Source organism: Triturus cristatus, chromosome 12 (assembly GCF_964204655.1).
Source record: "Triturus cristatus chromosome 12, aTriCri1.1, whole genome shotgun sequence".
NCBI classification, from domain to species: Eukaryota; Metazoa; Chordata; class Amphibia; order Caudata; family Salamandridae; genus Triturus; species Triturus cristatus.
The window spans coordinates 523,455,584-523,480,692 of NC_140595.1; positions in this window are offsets into that span (position 1 = coordinate 523,455,584).

The following is a 25,109-nucleotide window of genomic DNA, read 5'->3' on the forward strand; positions in this document are numbered from 1 at the left end:
AATATGAATGTGTAGAGAGAAGAGTTCTCTTGGGTATAGTAAACCACCTTCACCTCAGCTATACCATATTCTGTCATACATCTATCGGTCACTCATATTGCCAATTAAAAATTGTGAACAGCTCACAGTGTTCAACCAAACTCAACCTAAATTGTGGATCACCCAAGTCAACAACCGTATAAAACATATCTCAGGCCTCAAACCTAAATCTACATTTACCCCACATATTAGCCAAGTGGACAAGAAGGTGGAAATCTTTGAACAAGTTGTAGAACTGAAAATACAAGAAATTTGTAGATCTCAACCTCCCACCACAAACAATATCAGTAAGGAACAGAGAGATATTATCTCTAACCTTAAAAACAATTTGAGTATTACAATCAAACCCGCCGATAAGGGTGGAGGGGTAGTTATTTTTGACACCCCAGATTATGAAAGAAGGGTGATGAACCTCCTAAATATACGGGACCACTACAATAAGGTACCAATGAAGAAATGGAATGAACTGAAAGGGATGATCTCTACACTTCTCTCCACAGCCAATGAAAATGGTTGGATCTCTGAAAAAGAATATAGATTTTTGTACAATGACAAACCAGTAATCCCTGCTATATATGGATTACCTAAAATCCATAAGAACACTAATGATCCACCACTTAGACCCATTGTTAGTTGTATCAGCTCCCTTTTGGAACCACTGAGCAAATACGTGGATAGTTTTTTAAGACCGTTGGTCCAAAAACAGAAATCTTACATCAAAGATTCTGCCCAAATGATCACAGCAATTGAAGGTTGTGAATTTAATAACCAAACCCAATTTTTGGTCACTCTGGACATTGAGGCCCTCTACACGAACATACCCCAGGATGCGACTGAGTGTTATTGGTGGCATCCTGGGGCAGGTTGAATGTAGAGGGGACCAGGCTGAATTCATTCTGGCCTGTACAGAATTGGTGCTTAAACACAATCTATTTTTATTTAAAGATGACCTCTATCTCCAAACCAAAGGCACCAGCATGGGGGTCACCTGTGCCCCAAGTCTGGCCTGCTTATATGTGGGTCAATTTGAAGAAACCCACATATTCAATGAGTCTGCTCCGTTTTTTTAAAACATCGTGAAGTGGAGCAGATTCATTGATGATATCTTCTTCATTTGGGAGGGCACTATTGAAATACTGGAACAATTTTTGACTTGGTTGAACCTAGGGGATATCAATTTGAGGTTTACATCAGAATACAGCAATCAAAGTGTTACTTTTCTGGATCTGAGGATCAAAGAGGTTGGAGGTACATTAATGGTTGAATTGTTCACTAAACCTACAGATAAAAATACATTACTGCACTACTCGAGTTTCCACCCCAAGGCCCAAAAGGACAATATCCCTTTTGGACAGTTCCTCCGATTACGGAGGAACTGCTCATCCATTGATGATTTTTATAAGCATTCTGAGATTTTAACCAATAAGCTTAAGAGTAGAGGCTACCCCAAGAAATTGATTGCACATTCCTTTAAACAGGCACGATTCTATGATCGTGAGAGTATTTTGGGTGAAAAGAAAAAAGGAAAAAATTTGACCAATGATATGAAGAAATTGGTCTTTGTAAGTCAATATTCCTGTTTGAGTAATAAAGTTAAAAACATCTTTAACTCTAATTGGAATATCCTTAATGACCGGACATCGACCAAATTAAATAGACCTCTGTTCGCCTTTAGACGTAATAATAATCTGAGAAGAGAGCTAGTACATACCTATAGAGAAGTTTCCTCCATACATCAACGAACGTTGATGGGTAACCAGGTAATTGGCAACTATAAATGTAATAGTTGCAACATGTGTGGACAGTGTATACAGGGCAAAGAGGTGTCTTATAACAAACATACTTTGGTTTCCAAAACTTTGAATAACTGTAGGAGCAAGAATTTAGTGTACTTACTTTTATGTCCCTGTAACTTGGGATACGTTGGTGAAACATCTCAGGAATTACGTATCAGGCTGGGAGAACATAAATCTGCAATAAAGAACAAAAAGGAAAATGCCCCTCTTGTTAGCCATTTTTTAAAAGAGGGACATACTTTAATGGACTTTAGGTGGTTTATTATAGAGAAGATAGAAGGCAATAAGAGATCAGGTGATTTAACCCTGAAACGTAAAAAACGTGAACAATGGTATATTTCCATCCTGGACACCATTAAAATGGGTTTGAACACTAAAGAGGACTGGATGAAACTGATAGATAGAATGACAACAATTTTTCACATAACAATTTTTCACTTAGATATGTGGCAGATATATTAAGGATTTGACATCTGCTTTATTAATTTAGCTGGCGTACCGGCAACCAGTTTCTTTATGTGGCAGACTCTTTCCAACTTGTATCCGCCACCTATATTTAGTTTTTATATTGAAAGGACGAATTATAGGGATTTAATTTATTTGTTTGTCAGCTTTTATCAATAGCTGAAACATTAACCAGCCTTATTTATTTTTATATTCATTTTTATTTTTGCTTTAAGAAAAATTTCTTTGGAAAATCATATACCACTTAATCAAATCTATCGGGCTGCTAGTAATCCAATAAATATCTTGAGACTAAGAAATTCGACTTTTTTGGACCTCTCTATCCAAATAACATACCCGAGCGAAAAACCATACTCTAAATTTATGTACTACTTAATTAAGACTATCTGGCTGTTGGTAATTTAAGAAATAACTCGAGATTAAGAAATCCAACTTTTTTGAACCCCTCTATCCAAAGAATATACCCGAGTGCAAAACCATACTTAAAATTCTAACATTCGGCAATTTTCTCTATTAGTGGACCCCACTTTAGGGTTCATTTTGGCATTGCCATTTTAAGAAAAACATTGCCGCTTTAAGAGCACGAGTTTAAGTCGCGTTAGTTAGACGTAACACTCCAGGTGTAAGTAGTTGGGTAGGAGTATTCAAATATATAAAAGGATCCGTGAACAAATAACGAATTTAATGGTCCGTTACCCGGTTACGAGACGCACGGGACAACGCAGCAGTATTTGGTGGGATCTGGCCACAACGTACTACGAAGGTGAATATAATACAGGGATAAAATAATCATGGGTTTAGAATGCTAACTTAGTGAGCACTAATCACAGGAGTTTTAGATTTCTCACACAAACCCTGCCCCTCTAGTTGGCCCGCCAAGACTAACGAACCATCAAGGTGAATATAATACAGGGAGTAAATCACGGGTCTAGAATAGTGACATATGGGGAACTTGCTATAGGAGTTTTAGATGTTTCATATAAACTTTGCCCCCTTACTTGGCCTGCAGATTTTAAATGATATATACCTTGGGCGCCCCTTAATGCAGGTAAATAAGATAAACGTTACTCTGGGACTATTGACTTCATGGTGGGACCACAAGAGATTGAGGTACATCAGGATACTCTTTATAGTTTCTTGGTAAAATCCCAAATCAACAGGTGCTTTACTTAAGACACAATTTTAGAACACCTAACTTTATACTGACTAAAAACAACCTAAATCACTTGCTAATTGTAAGAATATTTGATAACAGGTTAGTTGAGTACATTCTGTCCCTGTTATACAAAACTAAAACACAATAAAACTATGGATTGTTATGGAAATGCATATATTTATATGTATCCAGGTATTTTGAATTTGCTTGGATTGCAGTTAAATGTATGAATTCCCAGTGTATTAAGCTAGACTTACAATATACAATGTCTAAGTTGACACCTACACTTAGATATGTTAAATATAAAATATTTAATATTCATTAACATTGTAGGTGGATTTTGATATATGCTTCCATGAGAAAACTCCATCGATCAATATAAATCCTGCAATATCCCTGCGGATTTCTCGGAACTAATGAGTTGAACCTACATATATAGAGTTTTTTTATATACTCTACTATTGAGGTATGCAGCAAACCTCCAATGGTTTAATCTTGTGTGTATACTGTCCGCACTAGTATTTGATCTTAATGGACATCTGTGTTCCTTATAGGATCTTCTAGTCCGAACAAAACGTGATATCAAAGCATTTCACCAGGAACATATTGAACAACAGAATTTCACAATAAGTCTGTTGCCCTGATTGGACTGAACCCATAGTGGGGGTATGTATTATTATTATTGTACATCAAAAACACCCCTGAAAGAGGGATATATAACGCAAGGTCATTAAATACCTAATGGAAAATAATAATATCCTTTGGGCCTCTGTGTTTTAGGACATTAGTGGTAGACCTGATAGTAATGATGATATATGGATGTGGTAAATAAGTTTGTGTGTTTGGGCTATGCATGAAAAATTGATTAGTGGACACCTTTCCTAATAACCATATGCACTTACTGATAAAGACTAGATAGGGCCATATGTAAAAAAAGTTTTTTTACTTAAACGGGATATCTCACTGATTGTGCCATTGGTTTGGCAACAAAATAAAAATGTTCCCTAAATGTATGATAATTATGGATTTAACACTGATTTAAGATCTCCGGTTACAATACATTCAGGATATTTGTAGTGTTGTTGTTTCTTGTTTAAATTTTTGTTTTCTTAATCCTGATGGGTTAAAAATTTTCTTTTTGCTTCATTAGGTTATTTTAAGCTATTTTAGAAAAATTGGAGAGATTTTATTATTCTTGTCCTGATGAAGGTGGATCCTAAATAAGAATTTACCACCGAAACGCGTCGACGCCTGTGCAATTCAGAATTGGTCTAAAATCCAGTAACTGTTTCATATGACGATCTATTATGAAAAGAATAGACCTATGATACGTATACATTGATTTACACTGGAATTATACCATTCTGTGATGAATATATTGATTTCACATTATACTTTTGCTCTCTGAATTTTTTTTTTAATCGTATGTTTATGTATTCTTTATGTTGATTGCATTCACTGATTCAGTTTTGGGATATAGATATGTGTTCATATCCTTGTGAATAAATTGTGATAATAATTTTTAACTGTTTTTGTTTCTTTATCTTTGAGTTTTATACGGTTGTTGACTTGGGTGATCCACAATTTAGGTTGAGTTTGGTTGAACACTGTGAGTTGTTCACAATTTTTAATTGGTAATATGAGTGACCGATAGATGTATGACAGAATATGGTATAGCTGAGGTGAAGGTGGTTTACTATACCCAAGACAACTCTTCTCTCTACACATTTGTGGTACCCTGTCTCTTGGGCAGTGGGGTCGCTCCCCAAACATTTTTTCATTACAATATGAAGCCTGTGTGTGTTTGGTTGGGCGGGCAGGGCGCCGGGGAGCCGGGTTGGATGATTTGGGAAAAATGATAATGAAGTAAATGGACGCCAGCCTATAGCGTCAGGCGCAGAGGGCCTGCATAATAAATTAAGTGGGCGCTGCGCTTTATGTTCTCTGTGCTGAGTGGCATTATGAATTCATATGGGACATCTGTTCCCAAATACCAAGAAAAGAAAGTAAGCACTTCTTCGTCACTCCCCAGAGGATTATCGCCATGGGCGATCTGCGGCCGCCCAACCCATATTTTAAGGATTCTGGGCGTGGGGTGAGACCTCGCAGGAGGCCTCACCTTCACCTTTTGAAAGAGTCTCTAAAAGCTGCCCTACAACACTTGGCGGGTACTGGAGCCCCACACTAGGGCACTGCCGGAAAGAGTCTAACACGGGCACTGTGCCTCCTGCACTCCGCACTCTAGGCCCCGGAGCTAATTACTCTGCAGTGTAAAAAGTCTACTGTATGCAACCTAGAAGGAGCGCAGATACCTTAGTGCCCGATGATTGTTATTTTGTGTGCCGTCGCATCTGAGGTGGCTTATGGGTGCCAATGAAATTCATGTGCCGGTTTGTTTCATAATCTGGGGCACTACATGACCTAAGCAATAGCTGCCCTCTTGTATTCATATTGTGTTGGACACTGGGTGTCCTGGTAGTAGTAGTTTTATATTTTCAGTACTAGTGATATATGTCGTTTTATGACTATCTTGCCCTTGATAACGCATGCTATCTCAGCAATTGCTTCATAGGCACAGTGCCTCTGAATAGCCATATCTTACTGTACAGTTGCTAGAAAAGCTTATATTATGATATAGTGTGCACTTTTTTCTTTAAATATTCACTCCACTGAAAACAAAAAAACATACATAGAAAACATTCCCATTTACAGTGTCAGTGGCTCCAACTCCTAAAATGCGAGACTATTGCATTGCAAATGCATGTTTATCATGCTTGCACACTTTGCTATTAATCCTAAACTTTTACACCCCTCACTTTGAAATGTCACCAGCCACCACTGTTTCAGAATACCTTTTAAAACCGCACATTTTGGTTCGGCAAATTTAAAAAGTGCCTTTTTGTAGGCAAGAACATAAGTGTTCAATGTAAAATGACATAGTGACAGCATCATCGCATCTTTCTTCTTTTCAGCCATCCTGCAAAGCACCTAGGTTTTACAGGTGAGATCTATTGGCTTAGTCACTGCTTGTTGTTTCATTTGGAGGATGCATAAACCACCTTCTGATGGCACTGTCCACTTTGCCCAAACCATGACAATTCAGGTCCCTTTAGGTAGTCTCTGCAGATTAATAGGGCAGTGGGAGAGGCTCTCTTGTATCAAATCCTAAAGTAAACATTATCCTATTACAATAGTATTGCCAGTGTCACTCTGTAAGGAACAGTGAGCATAACTGATGCCTCCAGCCTTGCAAACAAACCACTCATTAATAATTTCCGGGTCGATTTACCCTCAGTAATTAATCTGGTTCCATTTCAATTACTAAAGCTGTCGGAAATGTGCATTGGTGAGTCAGGCGGGCTCACATCCAGCTTCAGAGCCTGTTAACATGAGGACTCCCGGTTCAATGGAAAAACTGCACTCTGGATCTCATGCATCTGTAAGTAAAGTTCCCCTTAAGCGCACTTATGTACATTTTTGAATCTCAACCTTTACAGATTGTTCACTACTGTTAGACGCCATTGGGCTAAAATTAGTTAAAAATATGGGTAATAAAATTCAAAGTAGCTCCAAACAGGGGTCACCAAAATATTTCTTGCCCGGAGCCCCCAAAATCCTTAAAATGGCTGTGTTTTTTGTAGCTTTGGAGGAAGGAGTAGCAATGTTTTAAGAACTGTGCTAATAAATGAGAGCAATTCATATATATAGGTGTTTCCCCCTTTGGATCTGTACCATCTTCCCAGTGGTGATAATAAATTTTCCTGGAGGTGATCCGAGTATATGCCGGACCCGTTTGTCCGGCGTAACACACGGGCACAGACTCCGAAAGCTGGTGTGAAAAAGGATGGTAGTTTATTCACACATCAGAAAAGGTCCAACATGACGCGTTTTGGCTGCCAAACATGCAGCCTTGATCACATCAATATATATATGTTCCGCTGTCTCCGCTTCACCTTTTGAACAGAAACTCACGGCACCATAGACGGTATGTTTCTTCTTTTATTAAATGCTGTTACTCACCATAGCGCAAACACACAGACGGACGGTCTACGCGTTTCGGCTCCCAGCCTTCTACTGGACCATATCTATCTATATATGTTTCTAAGCTGCTTAATGTTAAAAGCTTTAGCACTGAAAATAGGTCACAATTCAGGAACTTCATTACCACAGAATAGTCCAATTTTTCTTTTCACTTTCTCGCTTAGGGCAAGATTACAAATTCTGTGCTGGGTATTAAAAGCAGCAGAGCAGTCCCCAGTGAATATTTCAATCGGCTGGAAAAGATAGGTAGAGCACAGCCGTCTTCTTCTATGAGAAATAATGCCCCGAATAACCACCAGTTGCAGTTTGGAAATGAATTTAACACCCTTTTCGGATAGATAAACTAAGCCCTTTTATGGTCACAAACCATGTGACTTTCAGAATCACAGGGTTTGCGACAGCAAAAGTACTTTTAGAAAAGTACAGAAGCCCTTTTACAAGTCGAAACCATGGACATTAATTCATAAAAAATCCAGGGGTAGCGGGCTTGTCATCACACATCCTCTGACAATGATGACATCACAGGGAGTGACTCCGAAGCATGGGGCTTATGGCTTGATTCCGATGCCGGTGGCAGCTCAGCTCAGCACCATGGCGTTTAATGATCTTAGTCCGGGGGAGCATGACAAACTAAATAATGCTGGACTCAGGGAGGAGCCCTGAGGGACTCTCTGCTGTAGATTGAACACCCTCGAATGGTAAGGTTTTTGACACAACTGGAACGTGCGTCCCTGAAGAAAGGAGGCCACCCACTGTAGAGCTATGTGTCTGACACCGCAACTCCATAGACACTCAATGAAAATTGTTCGATACAGTGTTGAATGCTGCACTGAAATCTAACATCAAGATCATGGCCGTGTCTCCTGAATCCAAGATTTGATTAATGGATTCTGAGGCTAACAGCAGGGCCAACTCCATGCTATAGGGCGAGCAAAAACCCGACTGTATCCTTTGAAGAAGATCCTTAATCTCGATAAACTGGGAGAGCGGTTGATTCAAATTTTTCTGTGACTTTAGCCAACAATGGCAACAGAGAAACCGGTCAGTAGTTTTCTGGGTTAGTGCGATCCAGCAGTGGCTTTTTAAGCAAGAGAACTACCATCGCATGCTTCCACTTTTTTAGAACCTGTCCCATAGCTAGACAGCTTTTCAGTAGCTTGTGGACATCAGGCAACAAAACTTCCACTCCTCATTCCGAAATAGAGGGTGAAACTGGATCAAGCGGAGAGCCTGATTTGACAGACACCAACAGAGCAGACATCTCCGCCAGTTCAATCGGTTTAAAATGCTGCAGCCCTAAACTGTCTTCTGAGAATTCAGGCAGGCAAATTTTCTAACCTCCCCGGGGAATGCGCTGTAGATCCTTGCAACTTTGTCCCAAAAAAACTGCGTGAGGGTATTACAGCCTTCCTCTGAGGGTACAGTTGGTGCTGATACTCTGGACAAAGATGTAAGAGACTTTACAATGGCAGACATCTCACTTGAGGAGTTCTGTGCTGAAAGAATTTTGTTAGAATTGAAATCCAGATGAACCTGCTTTATACATCCCTGACACTGTCTGAGCGCAACCTTATAGTTTGTTTTCCTGTTGGGATCATATGCCCTCCGCCAAAGGCGCTCAAGCCTCTTACAATTCTTTTACATCCTCATGAGCTCCTCATTAAACCATTCGGCAGATGGCTTCTGTCTCTGAATGGACCGTTGTGTCAGAGGGGGAATTTTTTCTTTTCCTCTCTTTCAAAATTGCTTCTGTAAAACATTAACATAAAAACTATTACAAAATGGCTACCTGTGTACCTACCTGTCAGGGATAGGTTTCCACTTCAATGTTTCTTGGAAAACTTTATTAGAAAACAAAATTGAAAATGTATACATGCCCAAAGACATATGAGTGTGCACCCTTAGTCAGCCATTTTTAATTGTTTTTGTCATGTCATTTTAAAAACACAATTTCTAAAGAAAACAAACAATGGTAAAGGTAAAAGTTAAGCAGTCAAAGCTAAATGCAGTGGCCTAATCAATGCGTCCGCCCCTGGCATTGGCACTAAGATCGAGGAGGCCAGGGGTCACAAGGTATGTGGTAGAAAGGCGCATGCTTGGGCGGCAGGAGGGGAAGAGGCAAGCCAGGGGTGGCAGTAGCGACACCAGGTGACCCCTATATGCAGCAGTGGCGACTCCTCGAGGGAGTTCTGTGGGACGGTGGGACCGGGGAGGGGCAGGGTGGGGGGTAATAAACTCCGGAATTGGGCCGAACGTAGTTGAGTAATGAAATAAATAAATAAAACTAATTACATTGTGTGCTGCATCGCCAATTTGGCAGCACACAATTCGTTTTATTTATTTATCTCTTTGGTCTGCAGCCAATAAATACGATCTTTGACTTCACCTAGAAGACTCTGTGTTTCTGTAGTCTGAAACAGGAAGAACTCGAAGTCTTCGGGTGTGTCCCCTGGCACCGCTGGGTTGCTTCTGAAAAACCCAGTACTTCAGTTGGCGCCCAATGTAGGGCGATTTCAGCGGTACCGGTCCAAGCCAGAGGTTCGTGAGGAGCTTCGTGTGAAAATTCTGGAGGAAGGCCGCCGCTTCATCGACCCCTGCATGTCGACGTGGTCCGAAAGTCTTTACTGCGAGGTTCTCCGCGTCCCGACGGCTACGAAGGACTGCTGCCCTGACAATCGCCCTGTTTTGGACCCTTGATGATTTGGTACAGCGAAACGATTTAACGAGTCTTCTGGTGACGTCATCGATACCTCAGTTAAGTATAAGTGGAGCGTCTCCCAGTCCTTAGTTTGGTTTTTGGTTTGGTATCTCTTTTGGGATCGCTTTGATTTGGAACTTGCAAGTGCCAAAGCCGAAGGACTCGTGTATTCACGAGACTATCGTATTCGATGCTCCTTTGAAGTTTGAAACTAGACTAGTGAGCGAAGATGCCTGGTTCTAGTATATTTGGAAATTTGTTTTGTCTGGGTTATAATAAGGATTAGAGGATTCGTGTCCGGTTCATCCAATTGGAACTCCAACTTATGAGCTTTATGTGAAACATGGCGTGGGCCCCATTACGTACAATGAAGTATGGATCTGATACACCAGGAAAGATGGTGATTTAAAATGGCCCCAATATGGTAGTTTCGACACAGAGATTCTGGATAATATGGAGGTTAAATTATTTAAAAAGAAAGCCTGGCCGGCGATGTTTGATTCTTTCCGCCTATGGCGGAAGGAAGCCATACAGAAAGAAATCAAATTAGCGAAGAAAAATAAAAGAGAGAAAGGTATGTCGATAATGCAAGCAGCTTTGCAGTTTAAAGATAATGAAGAAGAACAAATGAATGAGCAGTTGCAAAGGCAACGTAAACTAGTGATTGATAAATGTTACCCAGTTTTGCCGCCCCTTCAGCAAGATGCGTCAAAAGAAAAGGAGAAAGATCCCCTAATGTCACATTTGCTGAGTTCACCACCCCCGTATGCGCAGAGTGCTACAGCGCCTCCGCAACCTTTAAATGTACAGCCTCGAGTTAATTTGCCGCAAGCCTTCCCGCAGCCGCCAGCTCCTCCTCAGCCAGCTCCTATCCCTACAACGCAGCCCTCTTACGGGCCGCCGATTTCGCTACCTATCTCTTCTGCGCTTCCTGCGACTTTACCTGGTACATCAGCTGCCTCTCTTGGCACTCTGCCTGATACGACCCCTGTACCTATATCTGCACCCGTTTTTCTTCCCTCTGTCTTTCCCCCTGTTCTTGCCTCAACTTCACCTTCTACACGACAACGAATAGCTAGTGCGGTCACTAGTTTCATATCACCTCTCTTAGGGTCATCTAGTACGACCCCTGGTTCACAACGTAAGCAGCTGCGTAGTCAGTTGCCTGGTTCTGAAGAGAAAGAAGTATTAGACCGCATGGCGCATAAATGGATTGTTTATCCTTCAAGATATGATGTAAGGTCTGTTGTTAATGTTTTTCATCAATGGGAAGCACCAAAACAGAGATACGTTTTCGAGAAAATGTGTGAATTCCTCTGTGAGGAATTGGAAGATCATGGTTTAGATTCAAGCCCGCAGGAGTTGTGCCGTGTACGATTTGAATTTGAAAAGGGCACGATTGTGGGTCCCGATGTTGAAAAAGCGGTTGCAACATTGTTGTCTTTTAGGATTGAGGGCCCTTCTAAGTCATTGTTTGAACATGACCCACCTGATAAAAAGGTAAGACAATACCCTATGAGAGAAGTCCCTCCGGTATGGAAGGACGCGGTTGCGGCTGATGCCGCTAACGGTATTGTTGCTATGCCAGCTCATTTCCAGCGTGTTTGGGTACATGTTCCTTGGAAGCGATCTGAAGTTTTAGCCCTTAAGCAGACCTTGCCTGACCCCCGTAAAAACCCTGCAGGATATTATAAGGAGTTATCACAGACCGCAGAATCGTGTGTCATGAATCTAGCTGACATAGATATGTTGTTCGGGAATGTTGTTCCGCAGCCTTTATGGGGATCGATTCGTAATACAGATCATGCTGCAGAACTAGGTGACACATGGGCTAATATCATTACGGCGGACACTAGACAAGTTGGTGGTGCGAAACCTGAGCCCTTAGTAGCACAACTCCCTGCTAGAATTATTACCTACATGAAAACTTTAATGCCAGCGATGCGTGTGAATTAGGATAAATTATCCGCATGCAAGCAGAAGAAAGATGAGTCAGTGTCTGATTTCTTCACCAGGTTTGAAGAAACATTTATCGACCACAGTGGTCAAGACATGAGTACGGAAGGTGGTCAATGGTTATATGTTGATAAATTCGTGCATAATTTGCTTCCCGAGTTGTGCAAGAAATTAATAGATTCAGAGAGTTCTTGGGCTGTTTCCTCTTCAGCGCAAATACTGGCTACTGCACAGTATTACGAAAATAGGGATAAAGATGAGAAGGATAGAGCAGACAAGAAAACAAAAGAATTAAAGACGAAGGTTTTGTTACAGCAGGCCTACCCACCACGCGGTAGTCAGAGTAACTATCAGCAACCTCAACAGTTTCAAAGAAACATGCAAAGGTTCGAATATTCCCAACCGCGTGTTCCTGTAGGTCCCAATCAATGTTCGTATTGTAAAGAAGAAGGTCATTTTAAGTATAGTTGTCCTATATTGTTGCAGCGTACGAATAATGCTTATGGCACACGAGGTAGAGGTGGTCAGCAAGCTCTTAGAAGTAGAGGGCGTGGCAATGTTCCCCAGAACGCGCGTCCTCTTCCGCCTCAAAATACGATGAATAGTTTTGATCAGCAAGCCAATGCAACTGGTAGGACGACTCAGTACTATAATAACGACTATTATGCAGAAGATGAAAATGCGGAAGGTAATGATTACTAGGACAGCCATAGACAAAGAGAGGGAGTTGTTTCAGTGCCAGTGGATCAGAGTGGACCGTATGTCAAGGTGACTACAGCGGGTGAGTCAGAACCTTTTTTATTGGATACTGGTGCTGCAAAGAGTTCTATTATGCACTCAAAACTCCCTGTCGCGCCTTTGTCTGGCGAAATAAATGTTTCAGTAGGTTTTTCTTTCGCCCCGGTTAGGAACCCGATCTCTAGTCCAATGCCCCTTTCTGTTGGACCTTGTGAGCTGAAAGCACCCCTTATCCTAACGACAGGTTGTGGTGAAAACCTGTTAGGATTGGATTTGTTAAAGAAGTTACATGCGACATTATATTGTTCTCCCTCAGGAGTACAACTTACACTGGGTAGGGAAGTGATTTCTCCAATGTATTTGTCGAAGAATAAACTGCCAGATGAATTGTCGTCTCTTCCAGATGTCCTTTGGGCTACTGGTCCTAATGATGTGGGCCTCTTGGAAATACCACCATATGTGGTCACTTTGAAAGCCAATGTTAAATTGCCACGCATTCCCCAGTATAAGATCTCTAATGAAGGTGAGAAAGCGTTGTTAGCGATCATCTATGATTTGATTGAAAAGGATGTAGTTGAAGAGACAAGAGGCAACGTTTGCAATAGTCCTGTTTTAAAACGTACTGACCCTTCTCAGCCACCTGTTTACAGGTTTGTGATCGATCTTAGAGAGGTCAATAAGATAGTTGTGCCACAGTTTTCAGTTGTCCCTGATATAACTGCCTTGTTAACTATGATTCCAGATTCCGCTGCTTGGTTCTCAGTGATCGATTTAAAGAATGCTTTCTTTAGCATCCCGATTGCAGAGGAGAGCAGGGATATTTTTGGTTTTAGTCTAGGAGGTCGAAGCTTCCGTTTTAAACGCGCTCCACAGGGCTACTGTGAAAGTCCATCAATATACAGTCAGGCTTTAAAAGCGCAGCTTGATGCAATTGTTTTACCTAGTGGTGCTACCCTCATTCAGTATGTTGACGATTTACTAGTCGCCGCGGATACTGAGGAGATTTGTAAAGAAGCTGCATTGTCATTGTTGCGTCATTTGTCTACCTTTCATCACAAAGTGTCTCTCTCAAAACTGCAATATTGTCGACAAGAAGTGACCTACTTAGGTCATCTCTCATCGAAAGAGGGAAGAAAACTGACCCCAGAAAGAATTCAGGCCATTGCACAATTGAGCGTGCCAAGAACACAGAGAGAAGTGCGTGCTTTCTTGGGTATTACTTCATATTGTAGGCAGTGGATCCCGAGTTTTTCTTTGCTGGCAAAACCTTTGATAGCATTAACATGTAAAGATACCCCGAATCCCGTCCCGTGGTCTGAAGAGTGTCAGAAAAGTTTTTTTAGAATTGCGTAATGCATTATGTTCAGCTCCTGTGTTGGGTACCCCCGACTACAGTAAACCCTTTACATTGTATGTTTATGAGAAGGAAGGTTGCGCATTGTCAGTGTTAACACAGTCTTTTGGAGACAAACAGCGTCCATGCGCGTATTTTTCGTCGACTTTGGATCCGGTAGCTAAGGCATTGCCGAGTTGCTTGAGAGCCACAGCGGCAGCAGCTGTGTCTATTCAACAGTCTGCTGGGTTAGTGATGGATAACACATTGATTGCAATGGTTCCGCATGCAGTGGACACATTGTTAAACAAGACCACTTAACTAGTGCTCGATTGTCAGGTTATGAGTTAATACTGTTAGCGAGTCATGTGCACATAAAGAGGTGCAACATGTTGAATCCAGCTACATTATTGCCGATTTCAGCAGACACAGATGAGATTGAACAGCATGATTGTCTGTTCAGAACAGAAGAAGAAACAAAAGGGAGAGTGGATCTTAAAGATACTCCCCTGGTTGAGAGTGATGGTACCTTATGGGTGGATGGTTCGTGCTTCAAGCTTCCGAATGGTGATACGACTGCTGCATATGCTATCACGACTTTGCACACGATTGTTGAAACTGCACGTATACCACATAATTCGGCTCAAGCAGCAGAATTAATTGCACTTACAAGAGCATGCGTGTTGTCGAAAGGAATGAAAGTGAACATATATACTGACAGTCAGTATGCCTTTGGCGTGGCCCATAGTTTTGGGCGCTTGTGGAAAGAACGTGGGTTCTTGACTTCGCATGGAACTAAGATTCAGAATGGTCAGTTGGTGAATGATCTCCTTGAGTCGTTGACCTTGCCGTTACAAGTTGCGATTGTAAAATGCAGTGCACACAAGAAGGTTACCGATGATGTTGGTCGTGGTAATGCTTTTGCTGACGAAATAGCGAAAGAAACAGCAAAAGATGTTACAACTCGAATGTATTTTGCAGGCCCTGCAAGATGGGTTGGTGATGTTGGAATGTGTGAAGACACGATAGAGAGTGTGAAGTCCCTTCAAGCTGAAGCCACAGAGAAAGAATCGAGTATGTGGAAAGAAAGTAAGGGTAAATTGGATGAAAATGGTTGTTGGGTTGTTTTGTCAGAACACCGACGATGGTTGTTACCTGATGCATATGTGCTTCCAGTGGTCACGATGGCACATGGAATGGCGCATATCAGTGTGAAAGGGATTTGTAAGTTGTTGGCTCCAGTATGGCAGAATGCTGGAATTCCCAAGTGTGCGGAAAATGTGGTCAAAAATTGCATGGTATGTTTGAAATACAATCCTGGTAGGGGAACACCAACTCCAGCTGGTCATTTTGCGCCTCCAACGTATCCGTTTGAGGTTTTGCAGCTAGATTTCATCCACATGGAAAGGTGCAACAATTTGAAATATGTACTTGTTGTTGTCTGCGCTTTTTCAAGGTGGATAGAAGCATACCCCCTAAAAGACAATACTGCCTTATCCACAGCTAAAGCCCTTGTCAAATAATTTTTCCCTAGGTTTGGAATGCCAAGAATGGTATGGAGTGATAATGGGAGTGAATTTGTAGGTTGAGTGATGAAGAATGTATGTGAGGGACTAGGTATTAAGCAGAAATTCCACGCTGCAAATCACCCCCAATCAGCTGGACTAGTAGAGTGTTACAATGGCACTTTGAAACTTAAGTTAGCTAAGATTCAGGCAAATTCTGGTCTTAAATGGCCTGATGCTCTGCCCTTAGCACTCCTATCAACAAGAATGACTGTGCATTCACGAGTGGGACTTAGTCCGTACGAGATTGTGTTTGGCCGTCCGGCCAATATATGGGGTGTGCCAAGACCGACAAAATTCAGCAAAATTGAACATCCAGTACTGCTTGATTACCTGTATGAATTGACGGCTAAATTGCGTGTTTTACACCAACAGGTGCATGATACTCTGCCTCAGGTCTCTGAAGCTCCAGGACCCCCATCAATCCTGGATCATGGGTGCTGGTCAAAAACTTTCAGCGGCCGTAAAATGATGAGCCCCGTTGGACCGGCCCCCATCTCGTCCTTCTCTCGACGAGGTCAGCTGTTCGAGTGAAAGGGAAAAAGAACTGGATCCACGGCGTTCATTGCAAGAGGGTCCCTTTGCCTTTGCCTTACGACCAGTGGGTCCAGGAAGGGATCGCTGACTCAGAGACTGAGACTGTTCCTCGTTTTCTGCCGTTTAGCGATGCACGAGTAAAAGGAACGCTTTCTGAGAAGGAAAGCGATGACATTTTGCAAGAAGCTGTGACACCGTCAATTCGATTGGACACTACAGAACCTGAACTTTTGTTTCAAGACCAAACAGTACCTGGGAAAAGTCATTACAATTTGAGGTCAAAGACTATGGACAAATAAAAATTCCTTTCCCTTGCTATTTTTTTTTAAATATTACACCTCTCCCATCTGGAGGACTTTCTTTATTTTTGATTTTTTGTTTTTCGAACCACCATCCGGGTTCAGCTGTAGGGTCGCGGTGCCAAGACTTTGGGGTACAAGCCGGAGACGTTAGGTCAACGGTCTGGTTGGTCTAGGGCGTTCCCTGGACTGACAGCTGTACTCCTTAGCAGAAGACACTCATCCGCCGCGAACAGCACGATTAGAGGATGGAGTTTTTTGAGATGGGGAGACCCGCTGAGGAAATAAAATTTAAGAGCAGAATATGTAAAGTAATGAATAGCAAACGTTTTGTAATATTATGTCTGTTTGTACTATTTAGCATGATGATGTTTTCTGTAGGTTATGTATTATTGTCTTTTCAAGTGCCGTTTGCACCCACTATACAGCCTATACCTCCTCCTACTGTTCCCTCACACTCTTTCCACCCTCTGCCTGAACACGAACAAGCTAGACGTTCTGAGTTCGTAAACAATTCGTTTATTCAACTCCTGCACCAGCACCAACTAGTTATGAACACAACAAATTGCTGGGTGTGTGGTTTGATGCCGCATACCATTGATAAGGGTATCCCGTATCTAGTGCTGCCGTTTAGCTATAATGGGTCATCATGGGCATTCCAGACTATGTTTCTTTTTGCACTTGAAACCTATTCCCCACGACCACCGCGTTCCAATAGACCTAGCACGAACAATAAAGCCTTGATGAGAGGAGTTGCTGATATGAGTAGAGATATCGATGCATATTCATCTATTCCCAAGGATGAGTTGCGAGCTTATGTGGGTTGGAATGCGACGGGGTATAGCATTAGTCTGGGCGAGAAACAGCGTAAAAGTTCATCTCCGATTTGGGTCGTATCCCACATAGGTCGGTTCTGTTTACAAGGCAATGGTCAGAATCCAAGAGCTCAATTAGGGAAGAGTGATTGTGCGGAAACGTACATTTTTCCATCACAGTTTTCCCCTGCATTTTTGGCTGCCAAGGGTACATACTTTGTTTGTAATGACCGAGCATATACATGGTTGCCCCCTGATTTCTTGGGCACGTGTTATGTTGCAAATTTGCTACCGCCGACATTTACTGCCGCCTCTGATTATCACAAGACCAGAGTTGTGAGAGGCGTTGCTAGTAAAGAGGATACTGCAGGTCAGGAAGCGGGAGATTTCTTCCTGGGTTTCCTGCCGTTTTGGGGACCAATGGTCAATAGCAGGAACCTGAGACAACTGACTTGTGTAGTTGAATCCACTGTTAATGTAACGGCTGGTGCCCTTGGTAACTTGACAGCTGAGCTCCAAGCAGATCGCCTCATGACGTTGCAGAACCGTATGGTTCTAGATGTCATACTTGCAGACCGTGGTGGGGTATGTAAGGTTATCCAATCAAGCTGCTGTATTTTCATACCAGATAACGCTCCGACAGTCTATCAGGCCATTTCCAAACTACATAAGATTTCCGAATCCATTCATGTGGATAAAGGAGACTGGTCGATGAGGTGGTGGTTCTGGGGACTGATATCAGCTTGGGGATGGAAGATTCTAATAGTCACTGGGATGATCTTAGCCATTCTTTTCCTGTTCTGTCTATGTATACAGTGTGCTCCTGTAATGTGTAGCCTCTGTGTTACACCATGTGTAAGGAAACCTGTATCAAGGGACGAGCTAAGCAATAGGATGATGCTACAGCAACATCTTCATGACTTTATGAATATAGACCTGGACACAGATTAGTATGAGTATAGTTATTGCCTATGTAAGGGCAAAAGGAGGGTCTGTGGTACTGTAAATGCCGATTTTGGTATCAGCGAACCGCAAATGACTAATGTGGTAGGTATGAGTGTTTTCGTCATGTTTCCTTGATGAATTCACCGTGTATACGATACTACATATTAGACTCTCGGGTTCCATTTTAGAATGATAACCATTTTGTGGTTGCCCTCACATAGGCTGTGGATTAAAGCCATGCCAAGGCCTAATGGACACGCAATCCTCCTGTGACTTCTTCGTGACCTGTGAAAACTGACTCCGCTGCCCGAGGTCAGTCCTGTCCAGCCGTTTCCTTTTACTGCGGCCAAATGGGATTAGCATCAGGGCCCGACACATCATAAAGTCGTGCATCCCACACGAATCCTGACCAATCTCTTTCACACCTGACTCTGTTTCCTACTTTATGGCTTGTTTTACGAGAAGGGGGTGCCCGTTTTATTGGGGTCTGCTGATATCTGATGAGGGTTCTGAGCCTCGCTGGGTAAATAATTATGGGCTGACCGAGCTGAAATGTGGGATTATCATCATGACTTTGCTCTTTCTTTGAAGCGAAAATATGTGAATGACCACTTGTAAAATAGGGGCGGTGTTGCCCAGAGCGTAATATTCTGTATATAAGAAAAGATTGGTTTTTGGTTCGGGAGCAGTCTCCTGAGAACATACACGGTGCTGTACTTCTCGGATACCTGTGATTGGTCTGCAGCCAATAAATACGATCTTTGACTTCACCTAGAAGACTCTGTGTTTCTGTAGTCTGAAACAGGAAGAACTCGAAGTCTTCGGGTGTGTCCCCTGGCACCGCTGGGTTGGTTCTGAAAAACCCAGTACTTCATGAAGTAGCCGCTGCCTGATCTAGCCCAGGCCTCTTGCCTTAATTCGGACTTCCTGCGTTTAACTGCAGCCTGATAGGTGGCTCCAAGATCTCTAACCACGCTATTATCTCTTTGCTTGGCTGCCAAAGCGGCTTTAAGCCCCTTAAGTGCAATGGTACTAGCATGGTCAAACCACCCCTTTTGTTTAAATAACTTGGCCTTTCCATGTTTGGTAAATTTGTTATATATAATATGGTTGATGTTGGTAAAGTTATGCACAATTTCATCGGTAACCTCCTCACTTTCTAAAATGGTAGTGATATCTATCAAACAACTTGAGACAATGGAATTTGACACAAGCTCCGCTTTATCCCCTTTCCATCTAATTCTGGTTCCATTCGGTCGATACGGTTCAATATTAGCAATGGTACAAATGTTAGGGCCATCCTTCTCCTTCCAGAGAAATGTCTCAATGGTGATACAATTATGATCGCTGAGCGCATTATTCACGATCACAGGAGTCAGACACCATGAACTAAGACTAGAGGATATGCAAATAAAATCTATTACAGTGTTTGCATTCCTTCCCGTAAAAGTAGGGATTATTTCTCCAGAGGCATTTTTCGCGTTAACCAAAATTTCCAGATCATAAGTGGTCAAGATTTTATTCAAAGCATCCCCATAGTTGTTATGGGGAAGTGGGGATCATCATCTCCTAAACTATCATTAGATCCACAGACCCTTTGAGAAGAAAGGGGACAAACAGCAGTATTAAAATCTCCCACCCAAATATAATCAAAATCAATATAAAACTCCATTATGACCAAAGCGGTCTCAAGAGCTAGCACTACCTGGTGCCTATTACTGTCAAATATATTGTTATAAAAGTTTATTAAAAGAATATTTCTCCCATGCTCCTGACAAAGCCATAGAATCTGGGAATGGACCCCAACCAATACATGTTTTTTAACAATAATGGGAACTTCCACTGAGATCAAAACCACGAGCCCACCCTTTGCCCTACCCAAGGGTGACGCCACAGCTGGTAATTGATATGAAGCGAACCCATTATTGATTGGATCGGTACACCAGGTCTCTTGGAAACAAATAATATTAAAAGCGTTGATAAACTCCAACCAACCCAAGCAGGCATCCTTAGATGACAGACCTGCTACATTCCAACTAACAATTGAGCATAACCGGGGGTTAGAATTTTTAATGGGCGTAAAACTCGATAAAATTGGTCCGCTATGACCGTGAGGAACACTAGTAAGGGAAGAATATCCACCCCGATCGTCAGAAACCAACCTCCCGTCTTCACAGCGTCTGTTGTCATTAATGGGATCAACAGTAGGGCTACAGTTGGTACTTGGTCCCACAAGGTCAGAAACCCCCAATATTACATCGCCTCCCCCACCTCCTAAAGAAACAGCTTCATCCCTTGAGTTCTTCTGGACAGGACCCAGTCAGTCGTTGGAATCCAGTCCACTCAGAGACTGGAATCTATTGGACGTAGCAACATTAAAGGTAGTATGCAGGTTTAAATCTCTTACCCCCCCCTAATGTAGTCAGAATTAGGCTGATTATATAAATGCCTATAAAAATAGCCTAGGGGACGAAGGGAAATCCCATGGTCTCGGTAGGGGAGGGAAGTACCTCTTCTCAGAACAGTGGAGGCGAGTTGGGGGTTTCTAAAATTAACAACTATACAATCGCCATCACAGTTCTTGCGCGAGCTACCTATCCAATTAATTCTTCTGGTACTTAAAATTTCATCTGCTAGGGCTACTGGGAAACCACACTCCCAATGAAGCCAGTCCATAGTCTTATTTTTCAAAGAGGCATGGGATTCACTATATGTATTATTGTAACCGGTCTCTCTATCTGGGGGGACATTGGTTAGGACTGCCACGTAAGGTGCACAGTCCGGTGGTAAATCAGGCTGTTAGTTGACATTAATTTTGGCTTTTCCAGTGCTATGTGCCACCTGGTTCCCTGAGGCTAAATTAGACAAAGAATTTCGACCTATTCTCAACGGGGGATTAGACACAATAGGTACCTTCTCACAAAGACCCCCAGGGGAAGGCATAGAGGTATTGGACATAACCGTAGGGGTGATCTCACTAACACTCTTGGGAGTATGGCCTCCGACTTCCTTATCCTTAACTAGGTGACCTATACTGGGATTAGTAAATGATTCCAACATCCCTCCCAGTCTAACTACTTCTGCATTAACCAAATCAAGCTTAATCAATAGGGGTTTGACAATCAAGTCAAACTTGGCTTCTAGGGTACTGATTAGGAGATCGAATAGCTCACCATCTAAAGTGGCCGAGGTAGAGACCGATACTAGATTAGGGTCACCCACAGCACTAGTTAAAGGTAAATCCACTCTCTTATTTGAGCGTTTCGTCCCCCGCTTTGGTTGGGCATTCTTGTTATTATTCCTACATGCCCGTGGAACTCTCTGCGATCTCGTGGCCGTTGGACAAGATAACGGTGGATCTGGATGTCCAACCAGACTTGATTCTAGGTCAGTAGCAGCCCCAGGTTTTAAACCATCTGAACGGACTTGATCTGGAAGCACCGCCAAGATGGGGCTATCCAAGTGGTTGGAATTATTAACGGCCATGGGAGAGTTAGATAAAATAGATGGAGGGGGAGTAATATCAAGGTACTCCACACGCCCCAGGGACTTTCGGCGCTCTTGGTTGATTTTATCCACCATTTTAACCAGATAATTGTCCAGGGTGGCCGTCGCGATGGCGTTTTTCGCTTTAGACATAGTAAACTCAACCAAACAGCCTTATTAATCCAGTTACCTAGTACAACTGACAGACTGGCGGGGTACCATGCAGTGACGTTTAAACGCAATCCCGCTACCACACTCCCTCATAAACTGATGGCTAACCGCTAAAGGTCACAGTTGTTACGACAATGGGAGGCACAACAATCTTACCGAGGCAACCAAAATGGTTAAATACCTTAGAGCTACACCAACACTACTGGGTCCGGCCCAGCCTCCTCCAGCCCCCTCCTGTCCCGGACTGTCACAGACTGTCCGCCCTTTGTCCGGGCTTCGTCCTGGGCGTCCCGCGCTGCGGTAAATGAGGATATATGAAGGGGGCAGGAACCAATAGGCGGGTGGGCGGGCCTCGATACAGCTGGGAGCACACACGGACTCCTGGAAGCTGGAGTCCCGTGCGGTAACCTTCCTCGGCCACAGCAGTGGCGGCAAGAGCAATCACAGCCCCTCCAGGGGTAGCGGCAGCACAGTTCACAACTTGCCCCCAAGGACGAAGCGGGACCCGCGCCAGCGGGTTCCGCAAGGTGTTTTAAGTGTTTGTAGGCGGGTGGGCGGGCCTCGATACAGCTGGGAGCACGCACGGACTCCTGGAAGCTGAAGTCCCGTGCGGTAACCTTCCTCGGCCACAGCAGTGGCGGCAAGAGCAATCACAGCCCCTTCAGGGGTAGCGGCAGCACAGTTCACAACTTGCCCCCAAGGACGAAGCGGGACCCGCGCCAGCGGGTTCCGCGAGGTGTTTTTAGTGTTTGTAGGCAAGTGGGTGGGCCTCGATACAGCTGGGAGCACGCACAGACTCCTGGAAGCTGGAGTCCCGTGCGGTAACCTTCCTCGGCCACAGCAGTGGCGGCAACAGCAATCACAGCCCCTCCAGGGGTAGTGGCAGCACAGTTCACAACTTGCCCCCAAGGACGAAGCGGGACCCGCGCCAGCGGGTTCCGCGAGGTGTTTTAAGTGTTTGTAGGCGGGTGAGCGGGCCTCGATACAGCTGGGAGCACGCACGGACTCCTGGAAGCTGGAGTCCCGTGCAGTAACCTTCCTCGGCCACAGCAGTGGCAGCAACAGCAATCACAGCCCCTCCAGGGGTAGCGGCAGCACAATTCACAACTTGCCCCCAAGGACGAAGCGGGACCCGCGCCAGCGTGTTCCGCGAGGTGTTTTAAGTGTTTGTAGGCGGGTGGGCGGGCCTCGATACAGCTGGGAGCACGCACGGACTCCTGGAAGCTGGAGTCCCGTGTGGTAACCTTCCTCGGCCACAGCAGTGGCGGCAACAGCAATCACAGCCCCTCCAGGGGTAGCGGCAGCACAGTTCACAACTTGCCCCCCAAGGACGAAGCGGGACCCGCGCCAGCGGGTTCCGCGAGGTGTTTTAAGTGTTTGTAGGCGGGTGGGCGGGCCTCGATACAGCTGGGAGCACGCACGGACTCCTGGAAGCTGGAGTCCCGTGCGGTAACCTTCCACGGCCACAGCAGTGGTGGCAACAGCAATCACAGCCCCTCCAGGGGTAGCGGCAGCACAGTTCACAACTTGCCCCCAAGGACGAAGCGGGACCCTCGCCAGCGGGTTCCGCGAGGTGTTTTAAGTGTTTGTAGCCGGGTGGGCGGGCCTCGATACAGCTGGGAGCACGCACGGACTCCTGGAAGCTGGAGTCCCGTGCGGTAACCTTCCTCGGCCACAGCAGTGGCGGCAACAGCATTCACAGCCCCTCCAGGGGTAGCGGCAGCACAGTTCACAACTTGCCCCCAAGGACGAAGCGGGACCCGCGCCAGCGTGTTCCGCGAGGTGTTTTGAAGTGTTTGTAGGCGGGTGGGCGGGCCTCGATACAGCTGGGAGCACGCACGGACTCCTGGAAGCTGGAGTCCCGTGTGGTAACCTTCCTCGGCCACAGCAGTGGCGGCAACAGCAATCACAGCCCCTCCAGGGGTAGCGGCAGCACAGTTCACAACTTGCCCCCCAAGGACGAAGCGGGACCCGCGCCAGCGGGTTCCGCGAGGTGTTTTAAGTGTTTGTAGGCGGGTGGGCGGGCCTCGATACAGCTGGGAGCACGCACGGACTCCTGGAAGCTGGAGTCCCATGCGGTAAGCTTCCTCGGCCACCGCAGTGGCGGCAACAGCAATCACAGCCCCTCCAGGGGTAGCGGCAGCACAGTTCACAACTTGCCCCCAAGGACGAAGCGGGACCCCACCTTCATTTGATTTAAGGAGTTCAACGCTGACGTCTTCTGCTTAGCAATTCCTGCAGCCCATGGATCCAGCACTCGTTCTGTTGTCTGCCTCCCAGAGTTCCCTGCTGCTTTCAAGCAGTGTGAGCCTGGGAAGGGGAGGGGCTGCACTAAAGTAAGCAAAAACGTGTGTTTGTCTATGAATGCTAGAGTGTGCACTTGAGTGTGTGTGCAGAAAAGTGTTTGCACATCAGTGTGAGTGTATGTGTATGTATGTGAGTGTAGTGCACAGGTGCATCCACATCAGTTAGGATGCACACGAGTGTGAGCACGTGAGAGTGTACACGTGAATGTGTATGCACCTAACTATGTGTGCACACAAGTGTCTGCGGGTGCAAGAATTTGTGTTTCACCTTGTGGTTACAGGTTCGAATCTTTGTAAATCTACTCAGCCTATCAGCCTGCTGAAGTCGATTAAATGAGCACCATTGAGCTGAGTAACAGTACACATATGTTACTCTGTGCCAGGATACCCCAAGTGTTGAGCATGGACTTTCACAAATAAGTATGTCATGCGTTCAATTGAGTGTATGTGTACACATGAGTGTTGTGTCTGTATGTATTAGTTTGCCAGTCATGAACAGCTGAATAAATGGCTTCTCCAGCTTGGGTGTTATTTTGTCCCTTGTGTCCTGGATTCCGTCTTTCCATAAAATGGCCATGAGTCCCCTTTCCCATATGTCGTAATAGACTAGAGAAAGCATCAAAAAACGTCTTAAATTCTCAATTTTGGTTTCCCCTCCAGGGTGTTAGCAGAAAGGCCGTTCAGTTTGCAAGAAGGTCACTCATCCCTTGGACCAGTTTTTGCCCAGCACGAGGACATCAGCACAAGCCAGCGCCAAAATGTC